Source organism: Narcine bancroftii, unplaced genomic scaffold (assembly GCF_036971445.1).
Source record: "Narcine bancroftii isolate sNarBan1 unplaced genomic scaffold, sNarBan1.hap1 Scaffold_121, whole genome shotgun sequence".
Classification (NCBI taxonomy): domain Eukaryota; kingdom Metazoa; phylum Chordata; class Chondrichthyes; order Torpediniformes; family Narcinidae; genus Narcine; species Narcine bancroftii.
The window spans coordinates 226,259-240,369 of record NW_027211856.1 but is presented as its reverse complement, the minus strand read 5'-3'; the positions used below and the strand labels follow the sequence as shown (position 1 = coordinate 240,369).

The 14,111-nt window shown below is 43.6% G+C and overlaps 1 protein-coding gene across 2 annotated transcripts in view; it reads right to left on the bottom strand.

The window, feature by feature from the left end:
- Positions 1 to 3,123: 3,123 nt before the first annotated feature.
- Positions 3,124 to 14,111, bottom strand: part of LOC138750352 (uncharacterized) — a 68,068-nt gene continuing 57,080 nt past the window's right edge. Inside the window, exons 4-5 of one of the 2 annotated variants that reach the window (XR_011349278.1) lie at positions 10,342 to 10,564; positions 3,124 to 5,233 (exon numbers count right to left, since the gene is read on the bottom strand). The gene's annotated coding sequence lies outside the window, so the exon portion shown is untranslated. Of the gene's footprint in view, positions 5,234 to 10,341; positions 11,325 to 14,111 lie in introns of both variants that reach the window. The other variant, XM_069912427.1, reaches the window with a different exon arrangement.

Genomic DNA, 14,111 nt, shown 5'->3' with positions numbered 1-14,111 from the left:
TAATGGTAAGGAGGCAAAACTTCTGGAGAAATTTTAGAGGATGCTTCTTCACTCAGAGAGTGGAGGCAGAATGGAATGATCTTCCGAATGAGATAGTTGCGGCAGGGTCCCTTCTGTCATTTAAGAGAAGGTTGGATGTGTACATGGAGGTGAGGGGGTTGGAGGGATATTGGCGGAAATCAGGAGGATTGAGCTAGTGGAGTTGTTCTAGTGAACCGGTGCGGTCTCAAAAGGCTGACATGGCCTGTTTCTGCTCTGTAAATGGTTATATGGTTGCATGGTGCCACAGTTTTCATTTCAATGTCCCATCTCTCGTTACACAACTCTCTGCTCTCCACGTTCATGCTGCACATTTCTTCACTGCTGTTATGGCTGGACTCAGAAAATGTTTTTGATATTTATTCAACTTCAGTTTTGTATCTGCTTCATATCTCTGACCAAGCACAAATATTCTCACATCCTTTTGTATTTTAATCTTCATAATTTGTCCTAATAATAGACTGAAATCCTTCCACTTTTACACAGGTCCAAACCGAAAGGAAAGAAAAGTCTCAATCACCTGATTACATTGAAAACATTTCTCAGAATAATTGGAGATAGTCCATTTAATTTATATGTAGTATAGCAGAATTGATGTGGAGATTTTTATTTTTATATCTGGCATTAATCATATTTGTAACACTCTTGACACAATCCTGACACTATTTCTTCTTGAATTTGTATATTTCAATCTTCACACCACTCTGAACAGCTTCTTTCTGAAATCGTCACATCCAAGCCCGACTCCCATCTTTCTCCTGACCTCTGCTATCCTAGTTTTGGATTTTCTCTCTGGAGAGCATCATACATTTCATTGATAACTTTGGGTGTATTTCCCATCCAACTCTTTGTTCCATTTCACTAATTTTAGGTGGCGTCAATGTTGGTCCCTATCTTTCTCATAAGAACGATCTAAGCGGGAGAAAACAGAAGGTCCCACTTGCCTCTCCATATTTGTGTTTAATTGTTTGAAGAATTTCTTCCATGTAGCGTCTTCAAAATATCTTATACTCTGTCATAACATAAATTTAATATTCTATTGCCTCTGTTCATAGGCAATAACACATTTTGACATACTTTGCTTCCCCTCCTCCATTGTTGTCACATTCGTGTGGGTCCCACAGATTAAGAACCAGATCAAAGCGGAGGTACAAAGCACACATTTATTTCGGGGATGGAAACAGGACAACAGGGTTGATATGTTAGGCAAGCCTCTACACTTCTAATTAGGACGGAGAAACCGACAGAGACGGGGAAATTACATGAACATACACATTCAACATTCAGGATCAAGGTGATAAAAGGTGAGAAGGAATGCAGTGGTCATTGGGTCTCCATTGTCAGAGGTACAGACAAGAGATTCTGTGAGCCAGATAGGTATACCCACATGGCGTGCTGCCTCCCTGGTGCAAGGGTACAGGAATATCTCAAATCGGGTCCAGAGTATTCTGAAAGGAGACTGTGAGCAGCCTGATGTCTTGGTATATGCCTCATTGGGTACCAATGAGATAGATAAAAAGAGGGAGGAGGTACTAAAAAAGGATTACAGCGAGCTGGGACAGAAGCTAAAAAAAAGGACCGCCAGGGTGGTGATCTCTGGATTGCTACCTGTGCCAAGTGCAACTGAGGACAAAAATGGAAGGTTAAGACAAATAAATGTGTGGCTGAGGGGCTGGTGTAAAAGACAGGGTTTTGGCTTCTTGGATCATTGGGATCTCTTTTGGGGAAGTCATGACCTTTACAAGAAGGATGGGTAACACCTAGACCCAAAAGGGGTCAATATATTGGCAGCTAGGTTTGGTACAGCTGTCGGATGCGGTTTAAACTAATTTGGCAGGGGGATGGGAACCTGTATGATAGGGCAAAGGACAGGAAAGATAAAATAGGAAAAGTTAGGTTGGGCAGCGAAAGTAAAAAAATCAGAAAGAGCAGGGAAGGTAAAAAAAGCAAATTTGAAGGCTTTATATCTTAAGCATTCGGAACAAGGTAGATGAATTGGCTGTGGACATTGAGACAAACAAATACAATTTGATTGGGATTCCAGAAACATGGCTGCAAGGTGGGTAAGCCTGGAAACTTAACATCCCGGGGAATATGATATTTAGGAGGGATCGGCAAGAAAGAAAAGGGGGGTGGGGTAGCATTGATGGTGAGAGAAGGGACCGACACGATTGACAGAAAGGATATTAACTCGGAAGATACCGAATCTATATGGGTAGAACTGAGGAATAGCAAGGGGCGGAAAACGTTAGTGGGAGTGGTATATAGGCCTCCAAATAGTAATGTAGAGGTGAGGGAAGGCATAAAAAGAGAAATTAGATAAGGGAACAGCTGTCGGAGACTTTAATTTACATATTGATTGGACAAGCCAAATTTGTTAAAATACTGAGGAGGAGGAGTTCCTTGAATGTTTACGGGACGGTTATCTAGACCAATATGTCGAGGAACCAACTCGGGAGCAGGCCATTTTAGACTGGGTATTACGCAATGAAAAGGGGCTAATCAGCAATCTTGTTGTACGAGGTCCTTTGGGTAGGAGCGATCACAATATGATCGAATTCTCACTCGACATGGAGAGTGAAGAAATTAAAACCGAGACTAAGGTCCTGAACTTAAATAAAGGGAATTATGATGGTATGTGATGGGAGTTGAGTAAGATTGATTGGGTGGTGTTTATGGTGGGGGGGGGGGTTGACGTTGGATAGACAATGGAAAGCATTCACAGATCTAATGGAAGAATTGCAGAAATCGTTTAACCAGTTTGGCATAAAAATAAACCAAAAAAGGTGACTCAACCGTGTATAACAAGGGAAATTATAGACAGCATTAGGTCCAAAGAGAGAGAATATCAATTGGCCAAAGAAGTACCAAATCCGAAGTCTGGGAACAGTTCAAGATGCAGCAAAGGAGGAGAAAGGGATTAATCAAGAGGGTAAAAATAAATTACGAGAGTAAGCTTGCGGCAAACATAAAAACCAACTGCAAAAGCTTTTATAGATATGTCAAGAGGAAAAGATTGGTGAAATCCAGAGTAGGTCCTGTTAGAAATAGAAGTACCTTTAAAGAAATTGCTCGAGACAAATATTGAGAACAAAGAACATTTATTACAACAACAATGCAAAGTTGGGTGCTTCCCCTTACCCTGGGAATACACACACACACTGGGGCTCACCCAACATTTATACAGTAAATTTCAGTATCAGAATACCCTCCCCCTTACATTCTTCTGCCCCCTGGATGGGTTTGGCAGAGCCAATCCTTCCTGCCTACATGCAGTTTCAGTATACTTGGAGGACCATGGGGTATCCTGTCGGTGTCTTCTTATGCCATTATTCCCATTGTACTTATTCACATCATAGCCCTTGTCCCCATTCACACCTTCCCGACTCCCAGGGCTTCAGTCCCTTCATCTGCAGGGTTCGTTAATCTTGTCTAGGGTTTACTAGTTAAATATGCATACTTGAAAAATCTGTTGTATGGCTTACTAATTATAGATGTATAACTTGCTAATACTGTCTACGGTCTTCTAATTATTTATGCAAGCCTTGCTAATTCTATCTGGGGCTTGGCGACCCTTATCTCGTTCAGACTAACTCTACTTCTATTCTCAATTGTCTGTCCTTCTCTCCTTCATTCAGTGAACTTGCTGGTGTAAGAGATTCTTATCTTACTCAGACAGTGTCGGCTTCCTGCCTTCTAATATCCATGTCTCATGTTGTTTGCACTGGCTTCATTCATTTACTTATGTATCAATTTTATTTTCTTCATTTCTTCATGTTCATATTACAATGTCAGTTTTTCTCATCTCTCACAATCCTCACTTTTCTTTTAGATCAGTAATACTGATCTCACACAATGATCAGTGTTACTGATCTCAGTGTTACTGGTCTCTCACAATCCTCCGTTTTCTTTTAGATCAGTATTACTGATGCGGTAAAGTGGAACTTGTCGGTTTTCCCAGCTGGTAAATAAACGGATAGCAGTTTCTATGTCCTCAGAAAGATGTTGGGAATTGTACATCCTTTGGGTGTAAGTGTTCTGACGAAAGGGTTGATGAGTTAAACGATGTGTACCAGTCTGTATGTAGGGAAGCAGTAAGATGGTGAGAGTAATGAGTCCAGCTGTTAAAAGGGTTGCGAGTATCAGATTCCAGTAACCGGTGAAAAGTCCAGTCGATCCTGCAGAGGACCGAGGTGGCAAAGTCTGTCCCTGGGCATGGGAAGTTTTTTGACGTCCTGAAGAAGTGTTCTTAACCGCCTGCCCGTTGTGAGTAGTGTCTTTAAGGAGTCTTTCACAAGTGCTGCGTTCAGCAGCGAAGCTGTAATCGAGAGGCAGGCGGTGTTGTTGAAGTGTGTCTGGTAAACGTTGTTTATCTTCAGCCCGTAACCTCAGGGCCATTGTGTTGTGTTGGATGATAATGCCCAAGGCTGCATGGAGTCTGATTAGATGTTTCAGGTGGCAAGGAGCGTTAGCGATCTGTAGCCGCTGTTGCCGTTTATAACTGGAACTTCCCTTAACGATGCAGTAGTAAGGATTGTAAATGCCGGCGGAACCCAAAGGATGTTTGAGAAAAGACCAGTCTGGGGAGGATTGTGCATTACGATTAGAGATGTGTTTAACAGTCTGAGTAGAATTGAAGTTGTGAGTCGAAGCCTGTCTGTGTACATTAGCAAACGTCTTCTCTCTCTTTCTCTGACAGGTGCATTGGTTACTAACATTCAGTGTGTCTGTGTCATATCGCTCTCTTTGTGCTACAGGTTTAGAACTCATACCTTTAATATCTATGTGGGAAGTTAAGTGACGGTCTCTACAGCTGTTCTGGTCCCCTGGTCCGTATTGGAATCCCTTATTAAAATATATCTTACTATGGCTAAAAACTAAATCTACACCTTGTCTAAACTCTAAAGGAAAAAAATTGTGACCTCTGCTGCCCCTATTCCAGGAGGACTTAATACATTGTGAGTAATTAAGTGATGTCCCAGAAATGGAGAAGCAACAATTAAACAATACAATAAAGAATAAAAACAACATTACGGCACTTTTTCACGGCGTAGTGTAAGTTTCAGGTCAGAAGGATGAGGCACTGCACGCCAGGTGGAGGGTTGAGTTTGAGTGTCTTGATCCTGTGGTTTGGTAGCTGGTTTAATCCGTTGGATGTGGGTCCAGCCTTTTTCTCTTGTTCGCACGGCAGCGTCTGAAATCAAAAGGACACAGTAGGGACTATCCCAGGCAGGTTTCAGTTGGTTATCTTGCCATGCTTTGACATAAACCCAATCACCAGGTTTAATAGAATGGATAGGAAATTCCAGGGGTGGAGTTTGGGCTAATAATCCCTTCTGTTTCAGGTCATGTATAGAAGTAGAAAGACCCTGTAGAAATTTTGAAATGTATTGATCATTAGCCTCAGGGATAGGGGTATCAGTGTGGAATCCCATAAATGGAAGTCCAAACATCATTTCGTATGGTGAGACTGCAAGGTCTTTACGAGGGGCTGTGCGAATTCTAAGCAGGGCTAATGGTAAAGATTTAATCCAGGAGAGGCCAGTCTCTTCATGAAGTCGAGTGAGTTGATTTTTCAAAGTTTGATTCATTCTTTCAACTCGACCTGAAGTTTGGGGGTGCCATGGGGTATGTAGTTGCCAGTCTATTCCCAGTTTCTTGCAGACACCCTGGAGAACCTAAGAGGTAAAATGTGTTCCTCGGTCTGAATCAATGGTTTGAATCAGACCATATCTTGGAATCACAGATTCAATAAGTATTCCGATTACAGTGATAGCTCGATCATTCGGGGTGGGGAAAGCTTCAACCCATCGTGTAAAATGATCTACCATGACTAGAATGTATTTGTAAATACCAATTTTAGGAAGTTCTGTAAAGTCAACTTGTATGCGTTGAAACGGGCGAACTGCTATGTCGCGACCGCCAGGCTGCATAGATTTTTTATTGATTCTCTGACAGATCGGACAGCTGCGAGTAGTAAGTTTAGCAATTGTATATATACCGGAGCAGTATGAAGATCGTTGAAAGGCATCAACAAGCGCCTGAGTTCCCCAATGTGTCTGTTGGTGTAGCTGATCTACCACTTGGCGGGCTAATGCTTTGTTAAGGACTTGACGTCCGTCTGCTGTCCACCACAACCCGTCGGCAGTTTGGCGAAATCCCTGATCTTTCATTGAGACCTCTTCTTCCCGTGAAAAGATGGGTTTTTTTTAAATCTCTAGTGGTGTGGGCAGTAATAGGTGGATGTGAATCTTTTCCGCAAGTTCAGCCTGTTTGGCAGCTGCATCAGCTTGTCTGTTGCCGTTCGCTTCAGGACTGTCACCACTTTGATGTCCTCGGACATGTACTACGGCTATTTCAGTCGGGAGAGTCAGAAAATCTAGGGATTGGACAATTAACTGTTCATGGGCTAACTTCTGTCCTTTACCAGTTATCATTCCCCGTTCTTTCCAGATCTTCCCAAAGGTGTGGACTACACCAAAAGTGTACTTAGAGTCAGTGGAGATAGTGTCTATTTTGTTCTCTAAGCCGTGGAGTGCTCTACATAGGGCGTATAATTCACGGGATTGTGCTGACCAATGACCAGGGAGTCGACCGGCTTCAATCACTAGTCCTTGCTTCCCATCCACTACACTGTACCCATTATAGCGAGTTCCTGCAATGCATCGTGAAGAGCCGTCAATAAACCACCTTTCACCTTCTTTTAAAGGGACATCAGTTAGATCTTCCCTAATTTTGGTTTGTAGATCTATGACTTCTAAGCACTCATGTTCTAATTCATTTGTGGAATTGTCCGAATTTGGAGCAACGAGGAAGGCTGCTGGGTTAAGGGCTTTAGTCGTGAGCAAGGTCAAATCATCCCTATCCATTAGGATCGTTTCATATTTTAAAATTCTAGGGTCCGTGAGCCATCTCCCAGCACGTTGTAAGAGAATATTGCGGACTGTGTGAGGGGTGTGAACTATCATAGGGGCGCCGAAAGTAATTTTCCTTCCTTCCTCAACTAAAACAGCAGTGGCTGCGATGGCTTGTACACATTCTGGCCAGCCACGACAAACGGGGTCTAAAATCTTTGATAGAAAAACCACTGGTTGTCTATAGCCTGCCCTGTCCTGGGTTAGTACTCCGGTGGCTACACCTCCTTTGGCATTAGTATATAAATCAAAAGGCTTATTTAAGTCGGGTAGTGCCAAGACTGGGGCACGCGTAAGGCTATGTTTAACGAAGTCAAAATCTTTAATCTCATCATCTGTCCAGACTAGAGCTTCGGTCTCTATAATCGTGAGTTTATCGTAAAGAAATTTGACAAGGCTAGAATAATTTTCCATCCAGATTCTACAGAATCCCACTAAGCCAAGGAATTTCCTAAGTTCCTTGGCATTTTTGGGAGGGGGAATCTGCAGAATACCACGTATCCTCTCTGGACTTATTTTCCTAGTTCCCTGACTTACCAGATGACCTAAGTATTTAACTTCTGATTGAACAAATTGTAATTTGGATTCGCTCACTCTAAGATCTTTTTTTTCTAAAAAATTTAAAAGTGCAACAGTAAATTCTTTAGCCAATTCATATATTCTTCCAGTAATTAACAAGTCGTCTACGTATTGTATTAGCTGACAATTGTCTCTTCGAGGAGCCTCATCTAGTATCTGTTCCAGGACCTGACCGAATAAATTTGGAGATTCTGTAAAGCCCTGAGGAAGGACAGTCCACCGGTATTGATTTTTACGTCCAGTAAAAGGGTTTTCCCATTCAAAGGCAAACATGTCTCTGCTTTCTGTTGCTAACGGACAGGTCCAGAAAGCATCTTTGAGGTCAATCACACTAAACCATTTACTATGGGGATCGATTTTACTCATGATCGTATAGGGATTAGGTACAACAGGGTGACGGGTGAGAATGATTTTGTTCAACTCCCTTAAGTCCTGTACTAATCGATAGGTACCGTCTGGTTTCTGGACAGGTAAAATCGGGGTATTAAAGGGTGACATACAAGGTTCGAGTATACCATCTTTAAGCAGCTGGTCAATTACGGGCTGCAGACCTTTGCGGCCAGCCATAGGAATTGGGTATTGTTTTCTTCTAATTGTTTGTTGCGAGTCTTTTAAAGTAACTTGGAGGGGAGGAATGTCTAAAACTCCTCTATTGCCTTTTTCTGACCATACTCTTGGATTGATAAGTTCTCGATCTTCCTCGCTTAAAATATAAAATTGAACCCCAATGCCTGATTCTAGTGGTCTGGTACCGATAGCCAATTGGTGCTGTAAGTCTCGTCCTAATAAGCATACTCCAGCCTGGGGAAGTAGTAGAAGATCCTCTACTATTACCTTATTTCCCATTTGGATTCTGACCTCTCTTAATACAGGGACTGTGAAGTCTCTTCCTCCCACCCCCGAAACTATCATTGTCCCTTCTATTTTAACCCCCTTTGGTTGGTGTAAAATACTAGATCGGGCTGCTCCAGAATCAACTAAAAATATCATGTTGTCACTGTGGGGTCCTATGCATAAATTAACTAATGGTTCTCCGTGCAGCCCCACAGTGTGTATTGACTGAGAACCGTGACCCCCCTATTCATAATCTGCTTCCATCGGGGCATAGGATCGTGTGTCCCTGGCTCGCAGTGGGCAATCCTTTTTAAAGTGTCCTTCCTTTTTACAATGGAAACAGACAAATGTTCCCATTTCCCAATCTCTACCTGGGTTTCTAAGGTGCCCCGGGAAGGGTCTTCATCCCCGGAATCCTCCTCTACTCCTCCATCCACTGGGGTCTGCACTTCCCCACCCGTGGCTTCCCTCACCGCATACAGGAGCTGGCACACAGTCCCTATCCTTTTTATGTCGCTCATCTACTACCTCTCTGACTGCTTGGATTAATGTTTTTGCCTTCCCTATTTGCTTATCTTCAGACCTCTGGACAAATGCTTTCTGTGCAATCTGTAGTAGCTGGGTAATTCCTTGCTCATGCCAGTTTTCTGTTTTTTGTAATTTTCTTCTAATGTCTGGGGCTGAGTTGGTAACAAAACCAGTTAGTACCAATTGTTGCCCTGCTGGGGATTCTATGTCGAGACCCCCATATTGCTGTATTGCCGTGCGCAATCTATTCAGAAATGCGGAGGGGGTCTCGTCGGGACCTTGGGGAACCTCAAAGGCTTTCTTGAAATTCTGTCTCTTTGGGACAGATTCCTTGATTCCTCTTATCAAATTAACCCTGTACTCTTCCATCAATACCCGACCGTCATTGGTATTTTTATCCCAATTAGGTCTTGCCAAGGGGAATTTAGTTTCTCCGGGTACCGCATCTAGTCCCCCTTGGTGATCCCTATCGCAGACTTTAATCCCTGCCTGGCGGATCATTCCACGCTCATCCAAAGTAAACAGGGTCCTAAAGATAGATGTTAACTCCTCCCAAGTATATAGATTTGGTCCCAAAAATTGGTCTAACTGTTCGGCACATCCCTGGGGATCTTCTATCAGGGAAGTGAGTTCTTTCTTAAAGTTACGCACTTCAGTACTGGTCAGGGGCACATTTACGAAACCGAGACCCTCTCCTACGGGAACTTCCCGCAGGGGTCGCATCCAGTTGGTTTCTGGCTTATTAGGTCTGGGTTCCTGCCCCCTGGGAGATGGATTGGGGGGCTCTGCCCTTTCTTCCTGAAGAGTCTCACACTGTTCTGAATTAAAGTTTCCTCTCTCTCCTGTCAACGGGGGTGGTAATCGAGTGCTTTGTGAGCGAGTCATCATACCACTCCTGCTCTCTTCTTTCTTCTCTAGTGATGGGGGAGGTGGGGAAGGTGCAGAAGGGTAGGTTATAGGAGGGGGAGGAAAGATAGGAGCCGGCATAGGAGGAACATAAGGTGGAGGGAGGGAATGTAGCACATCCCACCCTTGTGTTTCAGGGACAAAAGGTTCCTCCTCTCTCTTGTCCCTGTACTCTTTTTCTTTCAAAACCAATTGATCACACGATCCCCTAAGCCAGCAGGCTGCATATTCCTTGCTCTCTAGGTTCTCTCTCTGGTTTTGATAGAGCCAGATGTTCAAAGCTTGACACATCCAGTCATCCTCGGATCCGAGTTTTGGCCAGTACACGGAGCTCCCTTTTATCGGGTATTTAACCCAGTCCCTACAACAATACCTGACCATGGTCAGTTTGTCCTTTCCACGGGTCCTTCCCGTGCCCCAGTCAGATAACATCAACCCAAGCGGGCTGTGTGTAGTTATCTGATCCTCACATCCTTTACCAGGACTCTCTTCCTTGCTACCCATATTTCCCATACTGATAGGCAAGTAAAATTCCTCTTACCGGGTTCCAGTAGCAAGGCTCTAGCGCGCTTCCTTAACGTTCTTCCGTCGTTTGTTCTCAATGCCTCTTCTCGGATATCACTCGCTTCTTCCACTGACCAGCCATCCGTCGTCCGTGAGTCCAGCTGAATCAGCCGGGATGCACCTACTCTCGTCGTCGGGCACTCTGTCAGTGGAGGGAGTGTTATCCTGGACGAGCCCCCATTTGTTAGAAATAGAAGTACCTTTAAAGAAATTGCTCGAGACAAATATTGAGAACAAAGAACATTTATTACAACAACAATGCAAAGTTGGGTGCTTCCCCTTACCCTGGGAATACACACATACACTGGGGCTCACCCAACTTTTATACAGTAAATTTCAGTATCAGAATACCCTCCCCCTTACATTCTTCTGCCCCCTGGATGGGTTTGGCAGAGGCAATCCTTCCTACCTACGTGCAGTTTCAGTATACTTGGAGGACCAGGGGGTATCCTGTCGGTGTCTTCTTTTGCCATTATTCCCATTGTCCTTATTCACATCCTAGCCCTTGTCCCCATTCACACCTTCCCGACTCTCAGGGCTACAGTCCCTTCATCTGCAGGGTTCGTTAATCTTGTCTAGGGTTTACTAGTTAAATACGCATACTTGAAAAATCTGTTGTATGGCTTACTAATTATATATGTATAACTTGCTAATACTGTCTAAGGTCTTCTAATTATTTATGCAAGCCTTGCTAATTCTATCTGGGGCTTGGCGACCCTTATCTCGTTCAGACTAACTCTACTTCTATTCTCAATTGTCTGTCCTTCTCTCCTTCATTCAGTGAACTTGCTGGTGTAGGAGATTCTTATCTTACTCAGACAGTGTCAGCTTCCTGCCTTCCAATATCCATGTCTCATGTTGTTTGCACTGGCTTCATTCATTTACTTATGTATCAATTTTATTTTCTTCATTTCTTCATGTTCATATTGCAATGTCAGTTTTTCTAATCTCTCACAGTCCCTTGCGGTCAGAATCAGGGGAATATATAATGGGGAATAAGGAAATGGCAGACCAATTAAATTCTTACTTTAGTTCTGTTTTCACAAGAGAGGATACAAATAACCTCCCAAGGATGTTGGGAAACATAGAGACTAATGTAAGGGAGGAGGTGAATGAAATCAGTATCTCTAAGGACATGGTCTTGGGGAAATTGAAGGGATTGAAGGCTGATAAATCCCAAGGGCCTGATAATCTACATCCTAGTGTACTTAAGGAAGTGGACATTCTGAATTATTTTCCAGAACTCAATAGACTCAGGATCAGTGCCCATGGATTGGAGGGTAGCTAATGTTACCCCACTATTTAAAAAGGGGGGTAGAGAAAAAGCGGGGAATTATAGGCCGGTGAGGCTTACATCAGTAGTGGGCAAAATGATGGAATCCATTATTAAGGATGTAATAGCGGAGCCTATGACTAGCAGAGAAGGGATCGGACAGAGTCAACATGGATTTACAAAAGGAAAATCGTGCTTGACAAATGTATTGGAATTCTTTGAGATGGTAACAGGTAATATAGATGGGGGAGAGCCAGTGGATGTGGTGTACCTGGACTTCCGAAAGGCCTTCGATAAGGTCCCACATAAATGTCTGGCATGCAAAATCAAGGCTCATGGGATTAGGGGCAAGGTATTGATGTGGATTGAGAACTGGCTGGCAGATAGAAGACAGAGAGTTGGGATAAATGGCTCGTTTTCTGAGTGGCAGGCGGTGACCAGTGGGGTGCCACAGGGATCTGTATTGGGACCCCAACTGTTCACAATTTACTTTAATGATCTAGATGAGGGGATTGGATGTAATATCTCCAAATTTGCAGACGACACTAAGCTAGTGTGCACTGAAGAGGGGGTCAGGAAGCTCCAGTGTGATTTGGATAAATTGGGGGACTGGGCAGATACAGGCAAATGCACTACAATGTGGATAAATGTGAGGTTATCCACTTTGGTAATACAAACCAGAGGGCAGATTACTATTTGAATGGCAATAGATTGGGAGATGGGGAAGTGCAGAGAGACCTAGGGGGTTCTTGAGCACCAGTCACTGAAGGTGAGCATGCAGGTACAGCAGGCGGTTAAAAAGGCAAATGGTATGTTGGCCTTCATATCAAGAGGGTTTGAGTATATGAATAAGGATATCTTACTGCAGCTGTACAGAGCCTTGGTGAGACAACACCTGGAGTATTGTGTGCAGTTTTGGTCACCTTATCTGAGGAAGGATGTTCTTGCAATGGAGGGAGTGCAGAGGCGATTCACCAGGCTGATAACTGGAATGGCAGGAATGACTTATGAGGAAAGATTGCGCAAATTGGGATTGAACTCACTGGAGTTGAGAAGATTGAGAGGGGATCTCATAGAGACATATAAAATTCTGGCAGGACTGGACAGAATGGATGCGGAAGGAATGTTTCAAATGGTGGGGGAGTCCAGAACCCGGGGCCATGGTTCGAGGATAATAGGCAAACCATTTATGACTGAGATGAGGAGGAATTTATTTACCAAGAGGGTGGTGAATCTGTGGAATTCATTGCCACAGAGGGCAGTAGAGGCAGGTTCATTGAATATATTTAAGAGGGAATTAGATATATTTCTTCAGTATAAGGGAATTAGGGGTTACGGAGAGAAGGCGGGGACGGGGTACTGCACTTTAAGATCAGCCATGATCTCTTTGGATGGCGGAGCGGGCTCGAAGGGTCGAATGACCCACTCCTGCTCCTATCTTCTATGTATCTATGTAAGCTATATGGGGAAAACACCACTGTCAAGTCTTCTGCCTTAAAGGAGTAATTATATTCAAATGGGTAGTAGATCAAGAGATGGAAACAGTGAAATCAGACAGAGGTGAGTGGCTGCTTAAATTAGAAACATTCGTGTTCATGCTGTAGAGTTTAAGGCTACCCAGGAGGAATATAATGTGTTTTCTTTAAGATTGTTTGCCCTCATCCTGGCGAAGGATGGGGCCAACAGACATGTTGCTGGAAGGGTTCGAGAATTGATATGGTAGGTCACAGGAAGCTCAAGTTTAGATCCACGGAGCACATGTATTTAGCAAAATGGCCACCCAGTCTGTATTTGGTCTTGCTGATATTGAGGTCAGCTGAGTCTACCAAATGTATTAGATTAGGTTGGATTGGATGCATGTGAAACACTGCCTCACCTGGAAGGCCTGATTGTGGCCTTGGATGGAGGTGAGAGGAGATGTAGGGACAAGTTTGGCAATTTCTGCAGTTCCAATGGGGAGTGCATCAGGTGGTGGTGGGTGGAGAGGGAAGTGCCTTCGAGGGAGTCACAGAAAGACGTGCACCTATGAAAAAAGGATATGAGTGGAGCGGGTTAGATGTAGCAGGTTAGAGGATGGTGCTGATGTTGGAAGTGTCCAAGGATAACGTGTCAGATGTGGCAGCTGATGGGTGGTAAGTGAGAAATCTGCGGGATTCTGTCCGTGTTTTGCCAGAAAGGAGATGGGGTAAAGGCAGAAAGATAATTGGAGATATGGTTGCAGGCTTTATCAATGAATGTATGGGGGAATCGGCAATTATTGAAGAAATAAGACATTTTGGGTATCCAGGTATGAAGACCTAAACTTGGGGTTGTTACAGGCCCAGAGGACCCCAAAACCTAGCAGCAATAGAAAATCACCAAGACAAACGGATACTTCAACAAATGTCTTTTTAATTTCCTTGAAACAAAAAAACAGGATGAAACTTTAAACTATCACTATTAATGTAACTGCCTAACATTAACCCTTTCTAATT